Raw genomic sequence first — 25,817 nt, 5'->3', positions numbered from 1 at the left:
ACATCACATCACAGAAATACAACCAGATGTAAAATAAAAATAAAAATAAATTACATCTCCTTTTAGGAGGCACGCAGGCCTCTCAAAACATCAAATAAGATGCATGCAAGCATCTGAAAAATTACATGACATCGCAGATCACATCGCAGGTCATTACATTTGATACCAAAAGGTATTTGAATCCTATGATCATCACCGTATGCAACAATTATAATTTTCAGATCTGAAAACTAACTGATTATATCATGACATAGGTCGCTGATCATGCTAATCATGATTCTAAACTTTGTAATCCCATTAACAATGTAATTAGAATCATCTTTTTATCACATAAAAATCAGCATGCAAAAATCAGCACCCCTGAAAAATCTGCATGCAGAATTTTTCAGCATGCATGATCATTCAATTTTCAGATCTAATAAGCCTTTAGATATTTAATTCTTACCTTAATCTACGAAGCCTAGGCTCTGATACCACTGTTGGGAACCCGCCCATGCCGCTGATATTTCAAAAATTTTTCAGATGGCAGCGGAATCGGCATGCACGGGTTCGACGTTCATCGCATGAACGTTGTTTCGAGACCTATCGTAATTAGGTAAGAATTAAAACTTTTAAAACTATTAGGAAGATCAAATCTTCACCTTGCGCGGGTAGATGATCACCGCAAATCTGAATTCGTGGTTTTGGAAGAGGGTTCGCTTGAAGCCGTTCAAACGTCCGGCCTCTACGGGTATCCACACGAAGCAGGATCCGATCCAAGCTCTCTATCTCACCGGGGTGCTAGCTCCCTTGCAGAGATAGCTTTGATGGCTGATGTCCTCCCTCTCAATCAACTCTTGATTGTGCTTGGAAGGAGGAAGAAGAAGGATGAAGAAGAGGAAGAAGATGAGCCCCTACGCAGCCTTCTGCTGTTCCTTGCGTTGGATGAAGGAAGGGAAGGGAAAGGAAGCCGCCAACTCTTGGCTTTTCTTCTCCCTTTGCTTGCGGCTGAACCAAGAGGAGGAGAGGGGGCTTCCACGGCTTGAAGAGGAGGAAAAAGATTCCATCTAGGGCGCCGGCCCTAGTCCTCCTTTAATAAGGATGAAGGGCTCCTACAAGTTAGGAGCCCTTGACAACTTTCCAAGAGGGGGCGCCGGCCCCCTCTCTCTTCATGTCGGACCTAATCAAGTGGAGAGGGGCTGATGCCCCTCTTACTTGGTTAGCCTAATCCTCTTCCAAAGAGGATTAGGTCTCTCTTTCATGGTTTAATCCTAATCTAATTAGGATTGGCCAAATTGGGTTCAATCTATGCTAGTCCTAATCCAATTAGGACTTGAATGAACCATGACTCAATTGAACTCTTCAATCCTAATCCAATTAGGAGTCATGTTGATTCATTAGATTAATAATTAATTTAGACTTAAGGAATCCTAATCTAATTAGGATTGTTTAATTTTAGTCCTAATCCAATTAGGACTCTATTTGAATCCGAAGTCCTAATCCAATTAGGATTTCTAGGAATCCTACTCCAAGTAGGAATCCAATTTTGATTCAAAATTCCTAATCTCATTAGAATTGTAGGAATCCTATTCCAAGTAGAAATTCCAGTCCTACTCCAACTAGGATTCCCAGTCCTAATCCAACTAGGACTCTAGGAATCCTACCCGAAGTAGGACTCTTGTTTCAAGTCCAATTAATTAATTCCCTTTGTTCCTTCTTCAACTTCTTATCAATCAACTTGATTACTTGTGATTCCTAATCACGATTTCAACCATCGGATCGGTCAATACTTCTAGTGTGTGTGACCCCATAGGTTCTATTCTGACTGGTAGTGAGATATATTGTGATCTCTATCTCAATATCATTGAAAACTCCTTTCAATGGGTTGGAACGATTCCAACTCAACTCATTAGGGTTTATCGATCATCAAGATAATCCCTATGAGTCCCACCATCCACCAGTGACACCTAGCAGCATGTAGTGGCTACCCAGCAGAATGGAATGATGAACCTCTAGGTGCAGTTAACATGTGATACAGTCCTACTATCGTGGATCCCTACAGGACGGAGGTCATGGACAACTCGTCAAACCCCATCGTCTGTCATATGTCAAGATTTATTCGACTTGAGTTCGATGGTGGAAAACTCTTTTTCCACTTTATATTACTGCCCTGGCCAAGGTCTTAGAACTCAGTCTAACAAATCACATAGGATCACTCCTCTTCTATCAAGGTCGATAGATTCCTTATAGGTGCATACCCTACTCCTACAGTGAACCTACTGCAGCCAATCTACACTGCATGGACCCATATGGCTAGAGACCATGTATGTGTGCAGTCAAACTACAATAACCTCACTGTGAGTAGCCGAAGCACCGCAGGTCAAAGGACCAGTCACACTACTGCAACATCAAGCAAGTCACTGACGAGTGGATAGACATCCAAGTGACTTCTTGTCTTGGTCACGCTCAGTACCCTTGTTCTCTAACAAGCACCTGCACTATCACTTCAGTGTCCCTACAATGTGGACTCAAGTCTCGTCCATCCAGAAGGAAAGTGATCTGTGCACTGATCGGATCGATCATCGTCCTCGTGATGATTCATTGATCAAGAGCATTTAGAAATTAATCACCAATGATACATGGCTCAAATTCTCAACTCTTGAGAATATGTATTATCATCTTATTAATTCCTTGGACGATTCATAGACACATAAACAATATGAATGAAAAGATGCCTTTTATTTATTCAATAATAAATAGTCAAGTACAAAATTATGTCCCTAGAATCAAAAATGTGTCAGCCAAATTGGCTTCTAGGGCATACATCTAACTTTGTCATCATCAAAAAGGGGGAGATTGTTGACCCCCTAATGGATTTTGATGAATACAAAACACTAGAGTATAATTTCATTTATCTTAACAATTTAATTGAGAAATTCATGTGTTTTATTAAGAATATTGTTAAGAAATGTCTAGGCAAGTTTCCATAATTTTTATGAATTTATTGAAGAATTTTTTTTGAGATGAAAGAAAAAGTTCAGGGACAGCCGAGACGTCTCCTGATAGTCTCAGAGACGTCTCTGGCCCAAACAGGAAGAACTGGCACACTTGGAGACGTCCCCGGCACCTGCCGAGTCGTCCCCACGACAGCGGAGTCGTCTCTCTCAGTAGCGGAGTCGACTCTCTCAGTGGCGGCAGAAAGGCAGTTTTTAAGAGATATGCGCGAGACGTCCCCACAGCAAGCAGAGTCGTCCCCACAAATAAAAAGAAGACTTCCCGAGTCGTCCCCAAGATAGCGGAGACGGCTCTCTCAGGGTTTTCCAGAGAATGATTTTTTCGGTAATAAGGCAGCGGAGATGTCCCCTGAAAGAGCGGAGTCGGCTCTCTCAGAGAATTCCAGAGGACATGTTTTTCGGAGATAAAGAAGCGGAGTCGACCCCGAGATAGCGGAGTCGTCCCCATTCAAAAAGTGCAAACAAGCAGAGTCGTCCCCGTAAAGTGCCGAGTCGACCCCAGACAACGTAAAAAGTAAAATCTTGTAGCCGAGACGTCTCTCGTTGAAGCGGAGACGTCCCCGGAACGCCTGGGACGCGACTGACAACTTTTACAGGTTTGGTTTGAATTTCAAATCTCTTTTACTTTATCTCTAACGGCTATATTTGCTTTTTGGGCTATAAAAGGGAGCTCTTAAGTGCTTCAAAACAACTTTTCACCAACCCAAAAGCTAGATCATTTAAGAAAGAAGCAAGAGAGAGAAGTTCAAGGGAGTGAGTGCATTCAAGTGAAGAAATCAAGTGCTTTCAAGCTTCCCAAGTGATTTCAAGCTCAACCACTCTCTTCCGCTCGTGCATTCAAAGCTCACACTCAAATCTTGATTATAGCCCTTTGCTACTAGTCTAGCCTTGTTTCTAACCACAACTCCATTTTCATCAAGTTTATTTTTGTATATCCATTTAGTTTCTATTATTGAGTATTCAGTGGGTCTTTCAACTAAGTTCCATACTTTATTTCTTGTAAATTGGTTAAGTTCCTCTTGCATAGCATTTATCCAATTTACATCACTTTCAGCTTCTTCAATATTTTTAGGTTCTAAATGTGAAACAAATGCAAGATGATTATTTAAGTTTTTAAGAGAGGCTCTAGTTCTAACAGGTTGAGATGAATCATCTAAGATTAATTCTTTAGGGTGATCGTGAGCATACCTCCAAGCCTTTGTAAGCTCATGTTCAGCCATTACCTCTTGACTTGTTGAGCCCTCTTCAATTTGCTTTGGTTCATCTTCTTGTATGATCATGTCATCCATCTTTTCTTCAATTATTCATCAAATGCTACTCTCTTGTTGGAGGAAGCATCATTAGACTCATCAAAAACAACATGAATGGATTCTTCAATAATAAGGGTTCTTTTATTGAAGACTCTATAAGCCTTACTTGATGTAGAGTATCCCAAAAATATACCTTCATCAGATTTGGAATCAAATTTACCTAAATTATCTTTGCCATTATAGTGAATGAAACATCTAAACCCAAACACATGAAAGTAGTTTACTTTGGGCTTTCTATCTCTCCAAAGTTCGTAAGATGTTTTCTTTATAATTGGTCTTAATAGAACTCTATTTAATATATGACATGATGTGTTGATGGCTTCTCCCCAAAAATACTTTGGGAGGTTACTTTCACACAACATGGTCCTAGCCATTTTCTCTAGGGTTCTATTCTTTTTTTCCACAATTCCATTTTGTTGTGATGTCCTAGGTGCAGAGAAATTATGAGTTATTGCCTTTTTACTACAAAATTCATCAAATAGATGATTTTCAAATTCCGTTCCATGATCACTCCTAATTGCTATAACTGAACTATTTTTTGTATTTGTTACCTCCTTGTGGAATTTCTTAAAAACTAAAAATGCTTCATCCTTATGAGCTAAAAACATGACCCATGTGTATCTAGAAAAATCATCAACTATGACAAGTCCATACTTGTTTCCACCAAGGCTTATGGTCCTAGTTGGTCCAACAAGGTCCATGTGAAGTAGCTCAAGGGGTCTAGTTATAGAGACACAATTTATGGACTTAAAAGAACTTCTAGATTGTTTGCCAAATTGACATGCTTTACAGATTTTGTTTTTCTCAAATTTTAGCTTTGGCAAACCAATCACGGAATCTCTTTTAACTAATTTAGATAATATGTCCATGCTTGCATGACCTAATTTACGATGCCATAACCAACTTGCCTCACTAAGCTTAGTATCATTAGCTTCTAAGCAGTGGCTGTTTTTAGCAAGATCTTCAAGATCTACTACATAAACATTGCCACGTCTTAGTCCTTTGAAAACTAAACTATTGTTAGTTGAGTTGGTTATGATGCACATAGATGGCTTAAACAATACATCAAAATCTTTATCACATAATTGACTAATGCTAAGTAAATATGCTTAAGACCATTTACAAACCGAACATTATCAATAAAGGTTGAAGGTGTGATTTGTATCTTACCAAGACCCATGATGTGACCTTGGTTATCATCTCCAAAAGTCACCACACTTCTTTTCTTAGGTTCTAAGGCGAAGAATTGCTCCTCGTCACCCGTCATGTGTCTTGAGCAGCCACTATCCAAGTACCAACAGTTTTTATTGAGCTTGGCTGCAAGACACTCCTACACAAGAAAATCATATAATCTTAGGTACCCAAGTTTTCTTGGGTCCTTCAAGGTTAGCTATGTTGGTTCCTTTTGGAACCCAAACCTTTTTAATTTTTCTTTTAGCTTCTATTTTTCTATGGTCACACACATTAGCTTTATATCCTACTTTTCCACAACAAAAATAAGTTATATTTTTAGTTTTACTTTCTCCGACTTTTACAAAAAAAATTTTAAGAAATTTTTGCTTATTCTTTGGCTTATATCCTAAACCGGCTCTATTAAACACAGCTCTTTGATTGTTAAGAATCATTTCTAATTTTTTAGAGCTATAGGTAAACTTCTCAACAATAGGTTTATATTTTTCAAGTTATTTTGTTAAGTTCAGTTTCTCTATTTTTAGTAAGCTTAAGTCTTTTGTAAGGTTATCTTTTAGAGTTTGATTATTGTTTTTAAGTTCTGAAATTTCTTTAGTTAGTCTTTCTTTGTCTTTAATTAGAGTACAGTTCTTTAGAGTTAGCAATTGGTTGCCTGTTTTAAGTTCTAAGTTCTTCTTAACAATGGAACCCTTTTCCATAATCAGATTGTCATTTTTATGACTGTAGGATTGATTAGTTAGCCTCAAATCTTTGTTTTTAAGATTTATTGATTTATACTCATCCATTAGCTCATTAAAGGCATCATATAATTCTTCAAAAGTAAAATTTAAATGAGTTTCAGATGTTACCTCATTTTCATTTGCCATAAAGCAAAGATTTGCTTTTTCCTCTTGTTCCTCATCCGATGATGATGATGATTGATCGGAGTCTGTCAAAGTGGAGACAAGAGCTTTCTTCTTCTTATATTTGCTGCCCTTCTTCAGCAAGGGACAGTCGACTCTGAAATGTTTTCCGGCTTCTTACATTTATAGCATCCGATTCCCTCACTTTTCCTTTTCTTACCTTCATCCTTGTTGAAGGAACTTGAGGAACCTCTTTTCTGATGAAAGGACTTCTTTCAGTTAATGAATCTTCTGAACTTTTGCATGAGAAGAGCCTCTTCATCGTCTCCCTCATTGTCTTCTTCTTCGCTGCTGCTACTGCAAGATAGATCCTTGTTAGAAGAAGTAGATTTGAGGGCAATTATCTTTTTCTTATGAGAAAAATTTTCTTCGCTGTGTTGTTTCATTGTGAGCTCATGCGTCATTAGAGATTCAAGAAGCTCCTCGAGTGGCAGCTTGTTCAAGTCCCTTGTTTCTTGGATTGCCGTGACTTTGGCTTCCCATGATCTTGGTAAAAAGCGAAGAATTTTTCTAACAAGATCACTGTTAGTATAACTTTTGCCAAGGCTTTTTAGGTCGTTGACGAAATCAGTAAATCGAGTAAACATGCAAGATGGTTTCACTAGAGTCCATTTTAAATAGTTCATATTTATGAACTAGCATATTAATTTTAGTTTCTTTAATTTGATTTGTGCCCTCGTGGGTCACTTCAAGTCTATCCCATATCTCTTTTGCAGAATTGCAAGTAAAGATTCTATTGAATTCATTATGGTCTAAGGCACAAAAAAGAACATTCATGGCTTTAGCATTTAGTTGTGTCTTCCTTCTATCATTATCATCCCAATCTTTCTCAAGCTTGGGTATAGCAATGTTATCAACATAAATAGAAGGGATATGTGGTCCATTAATTATGATGTCCCAAACATCATAATCTTGAACTTGGATAAATATCCTTATTCTAGCCTTCCAATAGGTATAATTAGCTCCATTAAACAATGGAGGTCTATTAGTGGATTGCCCTTCACTAAAGGAAGATCCAAAAAGGGTTGTCATCTTAATCTTTAACTCTATTTACGGATTGGAACACCAATCGATATGAGAGCACCTGCTCTGATACCACTTCTTGCCTAAGGAGACAACCCAAGAGAGGGGGTGAATTGGATTTGGATTAATTATTGACAAATTAAAACTTAATGAGTAATTATTTAATTCTAATGCAAGTAGGTTAATTAAGCTACTTGATGAGGAGATTGAAAGAGACGAATAGCCAATGCAAACACAAGAAAATTTTATAGTGGTTCGGAGCCAACCCTTGCTCCTACATGTTAGCATCCCTCATATGCCATGAAAATTTCGAAATAATTTTCAGATTGCAGCAGAAAAAATATATGCGGGATCCGTTCATCGCATGAACGTGTTTTAAAACCTTTCATTTGTAGATAGATTAGAATTAAATTATTTTAAACTATTTTAAAATCATTAAGAAGATCAGATCTTCACCTTGTGCGGGTAGATGGTCTTCACAAATCTGATTCACGTGGTATTCGATGAGGGTTCAGTGGAAGCCGCACACGCGTCCGGCCTCTACAGGTATCCACATGAAGTATTGAGTCAATCGAAGCCTTTGGATCTCCCTGGGGTGCTAGCTCCCTTGCAGAGAAGGCTATTGATGGCTGAAGTCCTCTCCTTTGAATCAACCTTTGATTGCCTTGAGAGGAGGAAGAAGAAGGAAAGATCTAGGAAGAGGAAACAAGGCTCTTTGCAGCCTTTTCTTTTTCTTCTGTGCTGGACCCAAAGAAGAGGAAGAAGAGGGCCACACCACCCTTTCTTTTTCTCCCTTTTCTCTTGCAGCTGAAAGGAGGAAGAAGATGGGAGGTTGCTGTCGTGAACACTCAAAAATAAAAATTAGAGGAGGGGCCAAAACACCTCCTCCTTTTAATTTCCCATGAGATAAGGATGAGCTCCTATTTTTTAGGAGCTCGCCCTTATCTTTTTTTATTCGGCAGCAAGGAGGGGCTTACGCCCCTCCTTTTTCTTCCACGCAATTCCCTAGGGGAGGGGCGTGGGCCCCTCCCTCATATCCCATTTTATTAGCCATTTAATCAAATTAAGTGGCAAGATGGTTTGGGTTCATTTCATGAGTCCAATCCTATTCAAAATAGGATTTTTATGAACCCATTTCAATTCCTCCTTATCCTAATCTAATTAGGATTTAATTGAACCATGACTCTATTGAACTCTTCAATCCTAATCCAATTAGGAGTCATGAAATTAATTAGATTAAATTTAAAATTAATTAGGACTTAAGAAAATCCTAATCTAATCAGGACTTGTTCAAATTTCAGCCCTAAGACAATTAGGACTTTAGAAATTCTATTCCAAGTAGGACTCTAATTTAATTTGAAATCCTAATCCAATTAGGACTTCATGAATCCCACTCCAAGTAGGACTCATGATCAAGTTCAATTAATTAAATTCAATTAATTAAATTAAATTGCAATCCAATTGCAATTATTTCTTCTTCTAACGACTAACTCTTAGCGGGTTTTCAATTTATCAATCTAATTGATCATTTGTGATTCCTAATCACATTCAATCATCGGATCGGTCAATACCTCAAATGTGTGTAACCCCATAGGTTCTATTCTGACTGGTAGTTAGATATATTGCGATCTCTATCACAATATCATTGGAGACTCCTTTCAATGGGTTGAAACAATTTCAACTCAACTCAACAGGGATTATCGACCATCAAGATGATCCCTGTGAGTCTCACCATCCACCAGTGACACCTAGCAGTATGTAGTGGCCACCCAGCAGAATAGAATGATGAACCTTTAGGTGCAGTTATTATATGATACAGTCCTTCTATTGTGGATCCCTACAGACCGGAGGTCATGGATAACTCGTCAAACTCCGTCGTCTGTCATATGTCTAGATTTATTCAACTTGAGTTCGAGAGTGGAAAACTCTTTCTCCACTTTATATTACTGCCCTGGCCAAGGTCTTAGAACTCAATCTAATAAATCACATAGGATAACTCCTCTTCTATCAAGGTCGATAGATTTCATGTAAGTGCATACCCTACTCCTACAGTGAACCTACCGCAGCCAATCTACACAACAATGACCCATATGACTAGAGACCATGTATATGTGCAGTCAAACTACAATAGCCTCACTGTGAATAGCCGAAGCACCACAGGTCAAAGGACCAGTCACACTACTGCAACATCAAGCAAGTCACTGACGAGTGGATAGACATTCAAGTGACTTCTTGTCTTGGTCACGCTCAGTACCCTTATTCTCTAACAAGCACTTGCACTATCACTTCAGTGTCCCTACACTGTGGACTCGAGTCTCGTCCATCCATAAGGAAAGCGATCTGTGCACTGATCGGATCGATCACCATCCTCGTGATTATCCATTGATCAGGAACATTTAGAAATTAATCACCAATGATACATGGCTCAAATTCTCAACTCTTGAGAATATATATCATTATCTTATTAATTCCTTGGACGATTCATAGACACATAAACAATATGAATGAAAAGATGCCCATTTATTATTCAATAATAATAAAGTCAAGTACAAATTTATGTTCCAAAATTAATAATGTGTCCGCCGGATTGGCTTCTAGGGCATACATCTAACAATCTCCCACTTGCACTAAAGCCAATCAGACATATATCTAAGTCCCATCTTCTCAAAGTGGGCTTCAGTCTTCTGATGATTTAACTGCTTAGTAAGCGGGTCCGCCACGTTGTACGTGGAGTCTACTCTCTGCACCTCGACATATTTCTTCTCGAGGTAATCACGTATGAGGTGAAAGCGCCGCTCTATATGCTTGAACTTTTGATGAGACCTTGGCTCCTTAGCAAGAGCTATGGCGTCATTATTATCACAGTAGAGTATTGATGACCCAAAGATTGAGTTAAAGATTGATTTTGATGATCACAAAATCTTGAAGTATAATTACTAATGTTTGTGTTGCAAGAAGAAAAGATAATTTATTTTGCAAGGAACATAGCAAGTTGGAAAAATACAAGAAGGCCTCAAAAGCTCTCAAGAAAAGTTAGAAGAAAGATACAATTTAATGGCCCAAGTTTCAAGTTCAAAGGATTTAAGTTGGAGGAGCAAATTCAAAGAAAGATTCAAAAAAAATAGTCCTCGAGTCGACTCCGGGAAGTTTAGAGTCGACTGTGGCACTCTAGAGTTTCAAGAAACAGTGCTCGAGTCGACTCCGGCACTCTACGAGTCGACTCCGACTGAGAACAAATAAAAGACAGAAAGTTGATTTTCAGCGCTACAGTGATCTCGAGCCGACTCCAACTTCAGCGCTACAGTGCGGAGCCGACTCCCAGCTACAGTGTCGGCAGACTACTATTCACAGATCGACTCCTGTTTCAGCCGAGTCGACTCCTACTTCAGTCAAGTCGACTCGAGCACGCTGGGAGGCATAACGGCTAGTTTTTTCTTGATTCCAACGGCTCTATTTTTGTATCTAACGGCTAGATTTTTATTTCCACTCCCTCTAAAGCTATAAAATCAAGAGGAGAGCTAGGGAAGAGGGTATGGAAGTGGGAGAGAACATTTAGGAAAGAGATTTCAAAGAGATTACAAGAGAAATCTCTCATAAGCACAAAAGGGCCATCCAAAGCGAAATAGAGAGAAGAAGAGCATCCAAGTGAATCCCAAAGCTTCCTCTCCATCCGTGTGCTGCCTCAATGATCCTCTACCTCGTGCCAAATCAGAAGAGGGTCAAGTAAAGAAGAAGCCGAGTGCCTTCATCTTCAAAATTCGTTTGAGAGCTTCTCTTTACTCCATTTGTTTATATTTGATATATTTGCTTAGTTAAGAAGCTTGTATTTGCTTTAAATTCTTTGTCTAATATCTTGTAACTTGATTCAATCAAGGGATTGAATCAAGGGGTTAAGGTTTGTTGGTGAGCCAAAGGAAAATCCAACGTTGTAAGGTTTGTTGGTGAGCCAAAGAAAAAACCAACGTTGTAAGGTTGTGGTTGGTGAGCCTTTGGGGGAAAACCAACTGGGTTGATTGTGAACCCGAAAAACAATCGTTGTAAGGTTGTGGTTGGTGAGCCTTTGGGAAAACCAACTGGGTTGGATTGTGAGCCCGTGAAAACAATCGGTAGGTTCTAGTCGGTGAGCCTGTGAAAACCGACCGAGTTCGTTGTGATCTCGCAAAACAACAAGTTGGGTTGTGAGCTTGTAAAACAACCGGCTGTAATCTGAGGGATTATAGTGAAATTCCCAAGAGGTCTTGGGGAGTGGATGTAGGTGCTGGGATGCACCGAACCACTATACTTTTGTTGTGTTTGTGATGCTCTTTGTTGTATGACTTCCTCACTCACTTACTTACTTAGATACTATGCTTGCTTAACTCTTCTCCGTGTATCCTTTAGTTGCAAGCATATTCAATTTACTTTACCAAGTCTCATTCAATTGAATTGCATACTTGGGCAAACTTAGACTAATCTTTTATTGAGTCTGCTGCTTAATAGTTGATTAGATTAGAATCATACTCTTGCTAAGTTTAAATTCCACTAAGCATCCATACAACTTAGCTTAATTAACTCTAAAAGATTAGAAGTAGTTGAAAAGTTTTTAAAAACCCAATTCACCCCCCCCCCCCCTCTTGGGTTGTCACCTTGGGCAACAAGTGGTATCAGAGCAGGTGCTCTTCTATTAATTATAAGTCTTAACCGACTAGAGCTAAAGATTATGACAACCCCACATAACATACTATTTGCCGAGGGACTTTCCATAAACAGACCTCCACTGTTTGATGGAACTTACTATATTCAATGGAAAGCTAGAATGAAAATTTTTGTTCAATCACAAAACTATAAAATGTGGAATATCTTTATAAATGGACCTCACACACTTTCTCAAAATGTCAATGAAAAAGACTTAGCACAATTGAATGCTAATGCTATGAACTTTCTATATTGTGCTATCCATGAATCTATATTTCATAAGATTTCTGCATGCTTATCTGCTAAAGAAATCTGGGATACTTTAACAATTATTTATGATAAATCTCAGATTAGCTCACATGTGCTTCAATTGCGTACTAACAATGAGATTGCAGAATCCTCCACAGTAGCCGAGTCGACTCCCAGTTTGTCTGAGTCGACTCTTAGAGAAGAACAGTCTGAAGGGCAGAGACACAGTCTTGAAGACCCTGTGGACGAGTCGACTCCAAGTATTTCCGAGTCGACTCCCAAGTTAGCCGAGTCGACTCCAACAAGACCCGAGTCGACTCCGAGGCAGAACAGTTCAAAAGACAGAGAATCATCTTTTAGGCCTCTGAGAACGAGACGTCTTCCGAAGATCTCGAGTCGACTCTCAAGTCAGTCGAGTCGACTCCAAGTAAACCCGAGTCGACTCGAGGAAGAAAGAACAACAAAAAAATTCAAAAGCTTCCTAAAGACAAAGAAGAAGAGGAAGCAAGAAGAAAGAAAGAAAGAGATAAAAAGGAAGAAAGTTTTGACTAAGGAAGAGTCAAGCAAGGAAATAAAAGCTAGGAGCAACAATGATGATATTAGCTCCAAGGAACTACGAGAGGTAACTAACTTTTGCTTTATGGCACAAGAAGATAAGGTAAAATCTGAATCTAATTTTACACCAAATGAATTTCATGAAGAATTTTCTTATGATGAACTTTTAAATGCTTTTCATGATTTGTATGGCGAATGTAGAAAATTAGCTATGAAAAATAAAAATCTTAAAAAGCTAAATTTGGAAATTTCAAAAGAAAGAAATTCTATTGCTGAAATACAAGACAAACTGAATTCTGAAAATAAAAGCTTAAGGTCATTTTCAGAAGAATTGATTCAGAAAAATCATAGCTTAATTAAAGAAAATCAAAACTTAAGTAAAGAAATTAATCAATTAAAATCTTTTATTAACAAATTCACCGTAAGTTCAGAACGATTAAAAATGATGTTTGAAAGCCAATATGTTGCTTATGATAAATCAAAACTTGGCTTGACTCCTTTACTTAACAATAAATCTCAAGAGAAAAAGGTTATCAATTCACCAAGCAAACCATTAAATAAGATAACTTATTTCAAACATGAAAAGAATGGGCATAACAACTTTTTCCATCGTTCTAACACAATTAAATCAAATGGTAAAGTTATTACTATTAAATAGATTTGGGTTCCAAAAGGAACCATATGTCCTAACTCTCAAGGACCCATGCAAGCTTGGGTACCCAAAATAAAAATATGAGGATGTAGACATAGGTGTGCCAAGTTACCCATGGAACAAAAGAAACTTAAAATATACTTATGAAAAGTAATTAACAAAAATAATAATAATGAAATCAGTAATCCTTGCATCTCATCATTATTTTTGCTTTAGTATTTGATATGAATTGCAAGTATTGATCAATTTTGTGATATAGAAAATACTTTTTGGAAATATAATCAAATCATTTCATTTTATAGTATACTTTACTCACTATTGGATAAGTTGCTAAATGATTAATCAATTTATTAAGAATAACTCTATGAATTCTCTATATGCTAGATTGAGAGTTTTATCCATGGCATTATTGTTTATTGATCATAGATATGATAATGTGTACTTGGTGTGCTTTTGAATATATGCACTATGAATACCAAGATTAAAGAAACCATCTTTGGCATATAAAATCAACTCATGCTAGTATGTACTTAATCTCAAAAGACCTTGTCATTGACTTACTTAGATTATTTTCTGAAAGATCAAAAATTTGCTATGCATGCTAACTAAGGAAACAAACAAGAATCAATTTCTAAATCTAAAGATGTTATTTCATCACTAAGTTTTCAAAAGCTTACATTGGATTTGTTCTTGGCAAATAAAATTGAAGTATTTTCTGTATTTGCTAAATCTTGTAAAAGTGTTTCAAATGAAAAAGGTTTCCAAACTGTGAAGATAAAGAGTTCAAGGCACAGTATTGAAAACCAAAATCCTGATAAAGTTTATACAGAAAATAATATTAAATCCAATTATTTCAGCACCAAGGACACCATAAGTAAAATAGTGTTAATGGAACTCTTGAAGAAATGAAAAAGACAATGGTGTATGATAGTCTACTTAAACGATTTTTGTTAAAAGCTATCATCACTGCTTGTCATACATATGATTTCTATTATATCTATTTTTGATGAAAACTCCTTTTGATCTTCTGAAAAATAGAAAATAAACTATTGCATATCTTTCATATTTTTCAGTCGTACATGTTATGCTTGATATGTCCTTATGAAAATAATGCCAAATCTGATAGAGATATGTCTATCCTTGGATATCATTCATCAAGCAATGCATATAGAATATTCAATGAAAAGATTTTAGTTGCAGAAATATCAAGTCATTTTATTCTTTATGAGACTAATGATTTATTATCAAGATACTAAAATCAAATTATATATATATATATATGGTTAATCTTTTACATATAACAATCTGAAAACATGTTAATAATTAGAACCAAATTGAGTTTTTCAGAAATGCAATTAATAAAGAAAAATTGATGACTACTAAAAGACAAAATCAAGAAAAGATGAAATAGATCTTGATGAAATTCTTGCATGTTGCCCAGTAGATACAACCCAAGAGGGGGGGTGAATTGGGTCTTTTAAAACTTTTAACCTACTTCTATAAGTTTTTGATTAATTATGCTAAGTTGTATAGATGCATAGTGAAAGTTAAACTTAGCAACAGTTTGATGTGTAGATGTGACTTGATTGAATATGCTTGCTACTAAAGAATTTGCGGATAATAGTTAAGCATGCTATTTATCTAAGTGAGTAAGTGTGTAGTTAGACAATGACAAGAAGCATTACAAACACAACAAACATATAGTGGTTCGGTGCACCCCAGCACCTACATCCACTCCCCAAGACCTCTTGGGAATTTCACTATAATCCTACAGATTACAGCCGGTTGTTTTACAAGCTCACAACCCAACTTGTTGTTTTACGAGGTCACAACGAACTCGGTCGGTTTTCCCAGGCTCACCGACTAGAACCACCCCGATTATTTTTCCGGGATCACAATCGAACCCTTACACGTTGGTTTTAACCTCGGCTTCACCAACAAACCTAACACCGTTGGTTTTCCCTTTGGCTCACCAACAAACCTTAACCCCTTGATTCAATCCCTTGATTGAATCAAGTTACAAGATATTAAAAACAAAGGTTTAAAACAAATCAAAGCTTCTTAAATAAGCAAATATAACAATATAAACAAATAGAGTAAAGAGAAGCCTTCAACGAGTTTTGAAGATGAAGGAGCTCGGCTTCTTCTTTACTTGACCCTCTTCTGATTTTGCACGAAGTAGAGGATCTCCAAGGCAGCACACGGATGGAGAGGAAGCTTTGAGATTCACTTGGATGCTCTTCTTCTCTCTATTTTACTTTGAATGGCCCTTTTGTGCATATGGGAGATTTCCCAAGTAATCTTTTGAAATCTCTTTCCTAAATGTTCTCTCCCACTTCCATACCTTTCTCCTCTAGCTCTCCTCTTGTTTTTATAGCTTTAGATGACGTGGAAACAAGAATATAGCCGTTAGAGACAAAAATAGAGCCGTTGGACACAGTCTGCACCTCCTGACAATATTACCGTTGGGATCGGAGTCGACTCGCGCGATCAGGAGTCGACTTGCCTGTTGCAGGAGTCGACTCGTGCTTCACTGGAGACGACTCGGCCACTGTTCCAAATTTGAATTAAAGTGCATGCCTTTGTCCTCGGGTCGACTCGGACCAAACTGGAGTCGACTCGCCAATAGCTGGAGACGACTCGGCCACTTGGGGGTCGGCTCATTCTCAGGAATCCAGAGGACATACTTTCTGATTTTCTTCCTCGAGTCGACTCGGATTTCTTCGAGTCGACTCGGCTCTCAGAGCCCGCAAACTGATCCTCTGTATTTTTGGCTCGTCTGGTCTTGGAGTCGACTCGAACTGTTCCGGAGTCGACTCGGCTCTCAGTTTCCGAAACACAGCCTTCTGCCATTTTGGTGTAGCGCTGCCTTGGAGTCGACTCGAGCTGTCTGGGAGTCGACTCGGATCTCAGAGTCCGAAAAATTGCTCTCTGATTTTTTTCTTTGTGTACCACTGAGAGTTGACTCTCACTTTCTTTGGAGTCGACCAGCCAACCATCGGAGTCGACTCGCATTCCACAGGAGTCGACTCGAATCTCAGGGTCGAAAATCGCTCTCCGACTTTTGCCTTGTTTTCCTTAGGAATTGACTTGCCAGTTATTGGAGTCGACTCGTTCTACTCTGGAGTCGACTCGAAGACTATTTTTTTGAATTTTTCTTTGAATTTGCTCCTCCAATTTGAGTCCTTTGAACTTGAAACTTGGGCCAATAAATTGTAGCTTTCTTCCAACTTGCTATGCTCCTTGCAAGATAAGTATCTTTCTCCTTGCAACACAAACATTAGTATTTATACTTCAAGGTTTTGTGATCATCAAAATCAATCTTTAAATCAATCTTTGGGTCATCAGTCTCCCCCTTTTTGATGATGACAAAACTTGGAGTATATGCAATATAAAATATATTGTGTTCTAGAAGTAATGCATAGCTAAGTTGCATGAAGTAGAAAACATATTTAAAAAAAAACTTCATGATAATGCTTTAGATTTAATCAGCTTAATCAGCTGATTTGTATCCAGTTCAAAACATAAAGCATTATGAGCATATACTTAGATATTTCTCCCCCTTTTTGACAACATCAAAAAGATAGTGAAACATTAAGCACAAAGATAAGAATCCTCAAATATTTCTTTTCCTTATTGTACTCTGATTTGCATGTCAAATTATTGCAAGACAATAATATTAGAATCAGATTAATGAGCATAGATCAGAGCCAATTAAGATAAGTTCAGAGCAGAACACATCGAATGTGATTCCAAGAAGTTTTCTAATTTGATACCACAGATAGTTTTCTAATCAAGTGTAGGTGGAATCTTTCTTAAGTTAATTCAAGAAGTACCACAAATGATATTCAAGAAAAACATGAATGGAAATCTAACCTCTCTTCAATGATAAATATGAAAGCTTGTTCATTTAAGACCTTTTGCCCAATCTATTAAGTATTTTATTAACATGAGAGCAATTTAATTGATTTTCAGAGTAAAAGATCACAACTTATATATATCATCATGTTGGATCATTAATCCTTAATGACTTCAAAGTTCTTTTATGATAATAAGAGTATTGGGGCACAAATACCAAGATATGAATTCATGCAATTTTTTTTTGATACATCTTAGAGCTCTTTTAAAGACTTTCTTTTATTTCTTTAGAAAATAAGCACAATTTGATACATAAAATACTGAATTGGCACAAAATTGAAGTTCTAAAGAGGCAAGCCAATTAGAACTCATTAGTGAAGTTCAAAAATAGATTTTCTAAGAGATACTCAAGAAAATTTAACACATTATTCTCCCCCTTTTTCATTAAATTAGAGGCTCTTAAGATTTGCAATTTGGTTCATGAGTGATGCATAAGATATACTAACCAACTAACACGCCTCAATGGTGTATCATAAAGATTTTCAGATGATGCATATTGGAGAGTATTAGGATCACTTTTCATTAAGTATTCTTTCCCTCTCCTTTAGTTATAGATTTATGCGATTAAGTTCCATAAGACCTCTCCTTCTGAAATTTTCTTTCTCTCCCTCAATTGATCATTCCATTTTAATCATTCTTTCTCATGATATCGAGAATGTAGAGTGATCTAGAATTATTCAAAAATTTATAGTAATCACTCTTTCTAATCCTTTAAGAACAAGTTATGCTTTCTCCTAATCTTAGAGAAAATGTATAGAAATATTAATCAGAAAATGATTCATTTGAAGCTCAAATTCTTTTAAAAGCATTTACATTTTCTTTCTTTTAGAATCATTTGAGTGAGCTGAAATGTTTCTAGACTTAAGATCATTCACTCTCTTAATAATATATATATATATATATATATATATTGATGGAAGTCTTTAATAATGTAGGAGAGAAAAACATATAGATGATCATTGAAGTATATCTATTTATAGAACTCAATTTCTTAATTATAGTTTTTCTGCAATGTATACATGAAGCACAATAAATCTTTTTAATATCAAAATAAACTCATATATTTAAAAATATTTGTTTGCAATTAAGATCATTGAAAGACACATCATTTAGACCAATATTAGTATACTTTGAAGATAAGAAATGATATGTTTCGGATGCGTATCGGAGCAATCAACCAAGGCATCAAAATTAATTCTGTTTTTCTTAAATTAAGATTTTATTTAGAAATCATATTGAGTATAAGCTTTTATACAAAATCAGATTCTGAATTTCATAAAGATTTTCAATAGAGGCTTTCAAAGTCATAATTTGAGATATGGATCTTCCACATTGTAGCTCATCTTAAATCATTATGATTGAAGACACATATTTCACACATATAAGAGGATATTCAGAATATTTGTATTTATGTTTAGCACATTATATACCAAAGTTAAGAAAGTTGAAGGATAGAACAAACTCAATTCATTTTGCCTAAATAGAAATATCCTTCTCTTCTCCTTTTTACAAATTTATTCACCTTTCAGATTTTAACGATGATTGTGAATGACAAATCTGAAATTTCTTTTTAATAATACAAAAAAAAATTTTATATAGTATTCCAAATATTCAATCAAATTATCCAAGCATGAAGCATTGTAAAACATTGAGAACCTATAAATCAAGACATCATGCCATATGCACACTATATTAAGTGTTAAGTCATGCATTAAAATAATAAGAACAAGCATGTCAAGGATCAAAATCAATTCTTTTTAAATAAACTCTCCCTATTTAAATATTATCTTGCAATGATTTCATCCTTAAAGTGTGTTTTCAAGTGATCAAAAATTTGACTTGATTCTTCTTATATACTTTCATTAACTTTGTCTTTCATCTTTACTTTCTTATGCTCTATACTCTATTTGCTCCCTATCCGGTGGAGTGGGGAAGGGGCACGAGGTACTACCACTAGCCTCCCTCTTGTGCCGTCCCTAATATGCCCTACACCGAATAGTTGGGTCAAATAGTGCCGGGTACTACCACTAGCCTCCCCATTGGCACCATCCCTCTGATGAGCAATATAGAAAGGTTAAAATGTTTACTTCAAATTCTCCCTGTTTAAGTGTAATTAATTATGGATTTTATTCCTTCCAAATGTGCCGAATATGTTATGCTTGTTTTGCTTTTCCTTAAGATTGAAGTATTTGCCTTTTACTTAGATCTTTACTTCTCTTGAATAATGTTCATTTTCTTTTCTTTATCTCTCTTTCATTTTGTTATTCTCAAGTAATTTACATGAAAGAGCAGAATAAAGAAATAATCAAATGTATCATATAGAGGTATATCATGCAAACAACATTTTCATTATGCCCAAGAATTCGTAGCTTCTCACAAGTCATTCTAAATCAAAGTTTTAATCATATACTTGTGTATTTCATGGTTATGATATAGCCATAGAAATATTTTAGTTTGAGCAAACCATGAAACAATTTCCAAAAGCATAAGTCAATTAATACATATATGGACATGATATCAAAAGATTAACAATTAATCATGTCATAATAAGATTTAAAGTTATTGACTTTGCTCAGCTAATTTATGAGAGAGATATCTAGAATTACTTATTCATTATATATTCTTCAAGCCAAACTAGATTTCTTATGTGTGAACTTTTGGCTGAAGAAGATCCTCTCTCTTGTTTGCATGTGAATGTTTATTGTATCTTATGTGGAGATGTCCTTCAAGCTGAAATCACTCATTTTCTTGCTCAAGGATTCTGCATTATTAACAAACTCCTTTTCTTTCTTGAAAGAAAGTCTTTAGTTTCTTTAAGATATAAACCATTCATCCAACATATTTCTAACTAGATGACTCAATATAAGATAAGACAATAGTTGAATATTGAGTCACTTTACTCAAGAGATTGCCTAAATATAAGCAAGCACATATCACTTGAACTAAAAGAGATAGTTTTATTAATCAAGATAGTTCAAGGACAATCATGTGAGGCAATAAGAAGATTTATCAAGGTCAAATCAATTTCTTATTTCCAAAATCAATTTAGTTTAGATTCTATTTGCTTAAGATAATTATCAATAAGATATGTTAGTTAAGTTTTAATCAACTTATCTTAAACGGTTGTTTCTATCAAAATTCAGATTATGATTTATTTGTTATCAATGAAATATGATTCATTAAAGTTGGATTGAAGTCTTGCATAAGGGCACATAATAAGCATACATTCTGGTCTACTAGCTGTATGATAAAATAATTATTCTATCATGCTTCAATACAGCTTTAAACAATAGATCTACTTTGCTCATCCTTTTCAAATTCCACAGGATGGGGTCATAGATATACCTTCTTCATGCCAATCTTCTATAAGAGTTTTCTTGTGGACTAACGTTGGTCAATGAAGATCCCCTTTTCTGTTTGTCTTAATTTGGAGTTTGAGAGAAGATGTTAATTCATTCATCATACGTATTTCAAACTCTCCTTGCATGAGCTAAGTAAAGTCTTCATATAACTCTTCATTAGTAGAACCAAAAATGATGTCATCAATGTATACTTTGAGCAAGTAAGATATCACAAATTCTTCTTTTTGATGCAAAGATTTATCACTATTACTTTCTATCAAAAAGGTTGCTTAAGCTTTTGTATCATGCTTTTGATGCTTGTTCCAAATTATATATTGCTTTAACATATTTGTAATGAGTGTTTTCAAATATGGTGGTTATTTAACATAGATCTCCTTTTTAATGAAATAACCACATAGGAGTACATTCTACACATTCATTTGACAGAATATAAAGCTCATAAAGCAAGCAAATGATGATGGTGATCTTTACTTCTAATCATGCAAAAATTTCATCAAGATCTATTTCATCTTTTCGTGATTTAGTCTTTTAGTAGTCATCAATTTTTCTTCATTAAGTGCATTACTGAGAAACTCAATTTGGTTCTAATTATTAACATATTTTTAGATTGTTATATGTAAAAGATTAACCATATACATATATAATTTGATCTTAGTATCTTGATAATAAATCATTAGTCTCATAAAGAATAAAATGACTTGATATTTCTGCAACTAAAATCTTTTCATTGAATATTCTATATGCATTGCTTGATGAATGATATCCAAGGATAGACATATCTCTATCAGATTTGGCATTATTTTCATAAGAACATATCAAGCATAACATGTACGACTGAAAAATATGAAAGATATGCAATGGTTCATTTTCAATTTTTCAGAAGATCAAAAGGAGTTTTCATCAAAAACAGATTTAATAGAAACCATTTGTATGACAAGCAGTGATGATAGCTTTTAAAAATCATTTGAGTAGATAACTATCATACACAATTGTCTTTTTCATTTCTTCAACAATTCTATTAACCCTATTTTACTTATGATGTCCTTGGAGCTGAAATAATCGAATTTAATATTGTTTTCTGTATAACCTTTATCAGGATTTTGGTTTTCAACACTGTGCCATGATCTTCACAGTTTGGAAACCTTTTTCATTTGAAACACTTTTACAAGATTTTAGCAAATACAGAAAAAACACTTCAGTTTTATTTGCCAAGAACAAATCCAATGTAAGCTTTTGAAAACTTAGAGATGGAAACAACATCTTTAGATTTAGAAATGATTTTTGTTTGTTTTCTTAGTTAGCTTGCATAGCAAAACTTTGACCTTTAAGAAGATAATCTAAGTAAGCTTATGGCAAGGTCTTTTGAGATTAAGTACATACTAGCATGAGCTGATTTCATATGCCAAAGACGGTTTCTTTAATCTTGGTATTCATAGTGCATATATTCAAAAGCACATCAAGTACACATTATCATATCTATGATCAATAAACAATAATGCCAAGGATAAAAACTCTCAATCAAGCATATAGAGAATTCATAGAGTTATTCTTAATAAATTGATTAATCATTTAGCAACTTATCCAATAGTGAGTAAAGTATACTATAAAATGAAGTGATTTGATTATATTTCCAAAAGTATTTTCTATATCACAATGTTGATCAATACATGCACTTCATATTTTAATCAAATACTAAAACAAAAATAATGATGAGATGCAAATATTACTGATTTCATTATTATTATTATTTTATTTAAAATTACTTTTCATAAGTATATTTTAAGTTTCATTTTTGACATGTGTCTAGAGCACCCATTTGTATGAAAGTTCTATTTGTTCCATGGGTATCTTGACACACCTATGTCTGCATCCTCATAATTTTATTTTGGGTACCCAAGCTTGCTTGGGTCCTTGAGAGTTAGGACATATGGTTCCTTTTGGAATCCAAATCTGTTTGATAGTAATAACTTTACCATTTGATTTAATAGTGTTAGAACGATAGGTAAAGTTGTTATGCCCATTCTTTTCATTTTTGAAATAGGTTATCTTATTTAATGGTTTGTTTGGTGAATTGATAACCTTTTTCCCTAGAGATTTATGGCTAAGTGAAGGAGTCAAGCTAAATTTTGATTTATCAAAATCAGCATGTTGGCTTTCAAACATCATTTTTAATCTTTCTGAACTTACAGTGAATTTGTTAATAAAAGATCTTAATTGGTTAATTTCTTCGCTTAAGTTTTGATTTTCTTTAATTAAATTCTGATTTTTCTGGATCAATTGTTCTGAATTTGACCTTAAGCTTTCATTTTATGAATTTAGTTTCTTAAGATTTTTATTCTTCATAGCTAATTTTCTACATTCACCATACAAATCATGAAAAGCATTTAAAAGTTCATCATAAGAATATTCTTCATGAAATTCATTTGGTGTAAGATTAGATTCAGATTCTACTTTATCTTCTTGTACCATAAGACATAAATTAGTTACCTCTTGTAGTTCATTGTTGCTCCTAACTTTCAATTCCTTGTATGACTTTCTCTTGGTCAGGGCTTTCTTGCGTTTTACCTCTTTCTTCCTTTCTTCTTGCTTCCTCTTCTTCTTTGTCTTTAGGAAGCTGATTTGCCTCGGAGTCGACTCGGACCTTATTGGAGTCGACTCGGTTAACTTGAGGGTCGACTCTGAAATACTTGGAGTCGACTCGACTGAGGTGGGAGATTCAACATCTTTTTCTGCAGTCTCATTGTTAGTATGTAATTGAAGCACATGTGAGCTAATCTGAGATTTATCATAAATATTTTCTAAAGTATCCCAGATCTCCTTAGCAGATAAGCATGCAGAAATTTCATTAAACTTTGTTTCTTGAATAGCACAATATAATATGTTCATAGCATTAGCATTTAATTGTGCTAAGTCCTTTTCATTCATAGTTTGAGAGAGTGTGTGAAGGTCATTTATTATGATTTTCCATAAATAATAGTTTTGTGATTGAATAAAAATGCGCATGCGTATTTTTCAATGTGTATAGTTTATGCCATTAAATAGTGGAGGTGTATCAATTGATTGTCCTTCTCCTAGAAAACTATCTATTTGAGTTGTCATGATCTTTGGCTCTTGATCGTGAGATCAATAATTAAACTTAGAGCACCTGCTCTGATACCACTTGTTGCCCAGTAGATACAAGCCAAGAGGGAGGGTGAATTGGGTCTTTTAAATCTTTTAACCTACTTCTGAAAGTTTTTGATTAATTATGCTAAGTTGTATAGATGTACAGTGAAAGTTAAACTTAGCAACAGTTTGATGTATAGATTATGACTTGATTGAATATGCTTGCAACTAAAGAATTCGCGGATAATAGTTAAGCAAGCAATTTATCTAAGTGAGTAAGTGTGTAAGTTAGACAATGACAAGAAGCATTACAAACACAACAAATATATAGTGGTTCGGTGCACCCCAGCACCTACATCCACTTCCCAAGACCTCTTGGGAATTTCACTATAATCCTACAGATTACAGCCGGTTGTTTTACAAACTCACAACCCAACTTGTTGTTTTACGAGCGCACAACGAACTCGGTCGGTTTTCCCAGGCTCACCGACTAGAACCACCCCGATTGTTTTTCCGGGATCACAATCGAACCCTTACACATTGGTTTTACCCTCGGCTCACCAACAAACCTAACACCGTTGGTTTTTCCTTTGGCTCACCAACAAACCTTAACCCCTTGATTCAATCCCTTGATTGAATCAAGTTACAAGATATTAAAATAAAGGTTTAAAACAAATCAAAGCTTCTTAAATAAGCAAATATAACAATATAAACAAATAGAGTAAAGAGAAGCCTTCAAACGAGTTTTGAAGATGAAGGAGCTCGGCTTCTTCTTTACTTGACCCTCTTCTGATTTTGCACGAAGTAGAGGATCTCCAAGGCAGCACACGGATGGAGAGGAAGCTTTGGGATTCACTTGGATGCTCTTCTTCTCTCTATTTTACTTTGAATGGCCCTTTTGTGCATATGGGAGATTTCCCAAGTAATCTCTTTGAAATCTCTTTCCTAAATGTTCTCTCCCACTTCCATACCTTCTCCTCTAGCTCTCCTCTTGTTTTTATAGCTTTAGATGACGTGGAAACAAGAATCTAGCCGTTAGAGACAAAAATAGAGCCGTTGGACACAGTCTGCACCTCCTGACAATATTACCGTTGGGATCGGAGTCGACTCGCGCGATCAGGAGTCGACTCGCCTGTTGCAGGAGTCGACTCGTGCTTCACTGGAGACGACTCGGCCACTGTTCCAAATTTGAATTAAAGTGCATGCCTTTTTCTCGGGTCGACTCGGACCAAACTGGAGTCGACTCGCCAATAGCTGGAGACGACTCGGCCACTTGGGGGTCGGCTCATTCTCAGGAATCCAGAGGACATACTTTCTGATTTTCTTCCTCGAGTCGACTCGGATTTTCTTCGAGTCGACTCGGCTCTCAGAGCCCGCAAACTGATCCTCTGTATTTTGGCTCGTCTGGTCTTGGAGTCGACTCGAACTGTTTCGGAGTCGACTCGGCTCTCAATTTCCGAAACACAGCCTTCTGCCATTTTGGTGTAGCGCTGCCTTGGAGTCGACTCGAGCTGTCTGGGAGTCGACTCGGATCTCAGAGTCCGAAAAACTGCTCTCTGATTTTTTTCTTTGTGTACCACTGAGAGTCGACTCTCACTTTCTTTGGAGTCGACCAGCCAACCATCGGAGTCGACTCGCATTCCACAGGAGTCGACTCGAATCTCAGGGTCGAAAATCGCTCTCTGACTTTTGCCTTGTTTTCCTTAGGAATTGACTTGCCAGTTATTGGAGTCGACTCGTTCTACTCTGGAGTCGACTCGAAGACTATTCTTTTGAATTTTTCTTTGAATTTACTCCTCCAATTTGAGTCCTTTGAACTTGAAACTTGGGCCAATAAAAATTGTAGCTTTCTTCCAACTTGCTATGTTCCTTGCAAGATAAGT

This window comes from Phoenix dactylifera, unplaced genomic scaffold, assembly GCF_009389715.1.
Source record: "Phoenix dactylifera cultivar Barhee BC4 unplaced genomic scaffold, palm_55x_up_171113_PBpolish2nd_filt_p 000988F, whole genome shotgun sequence".
Lineage (NCBI taxonomy): Eukaryota > Viridiplantae > Streptophyta > Magnoliopsida > Arecales > Arecaceae > Phoenix > Phoenix dactylifera.
This window is presented reverse-complemented; position numbering follows the sequence as displayed.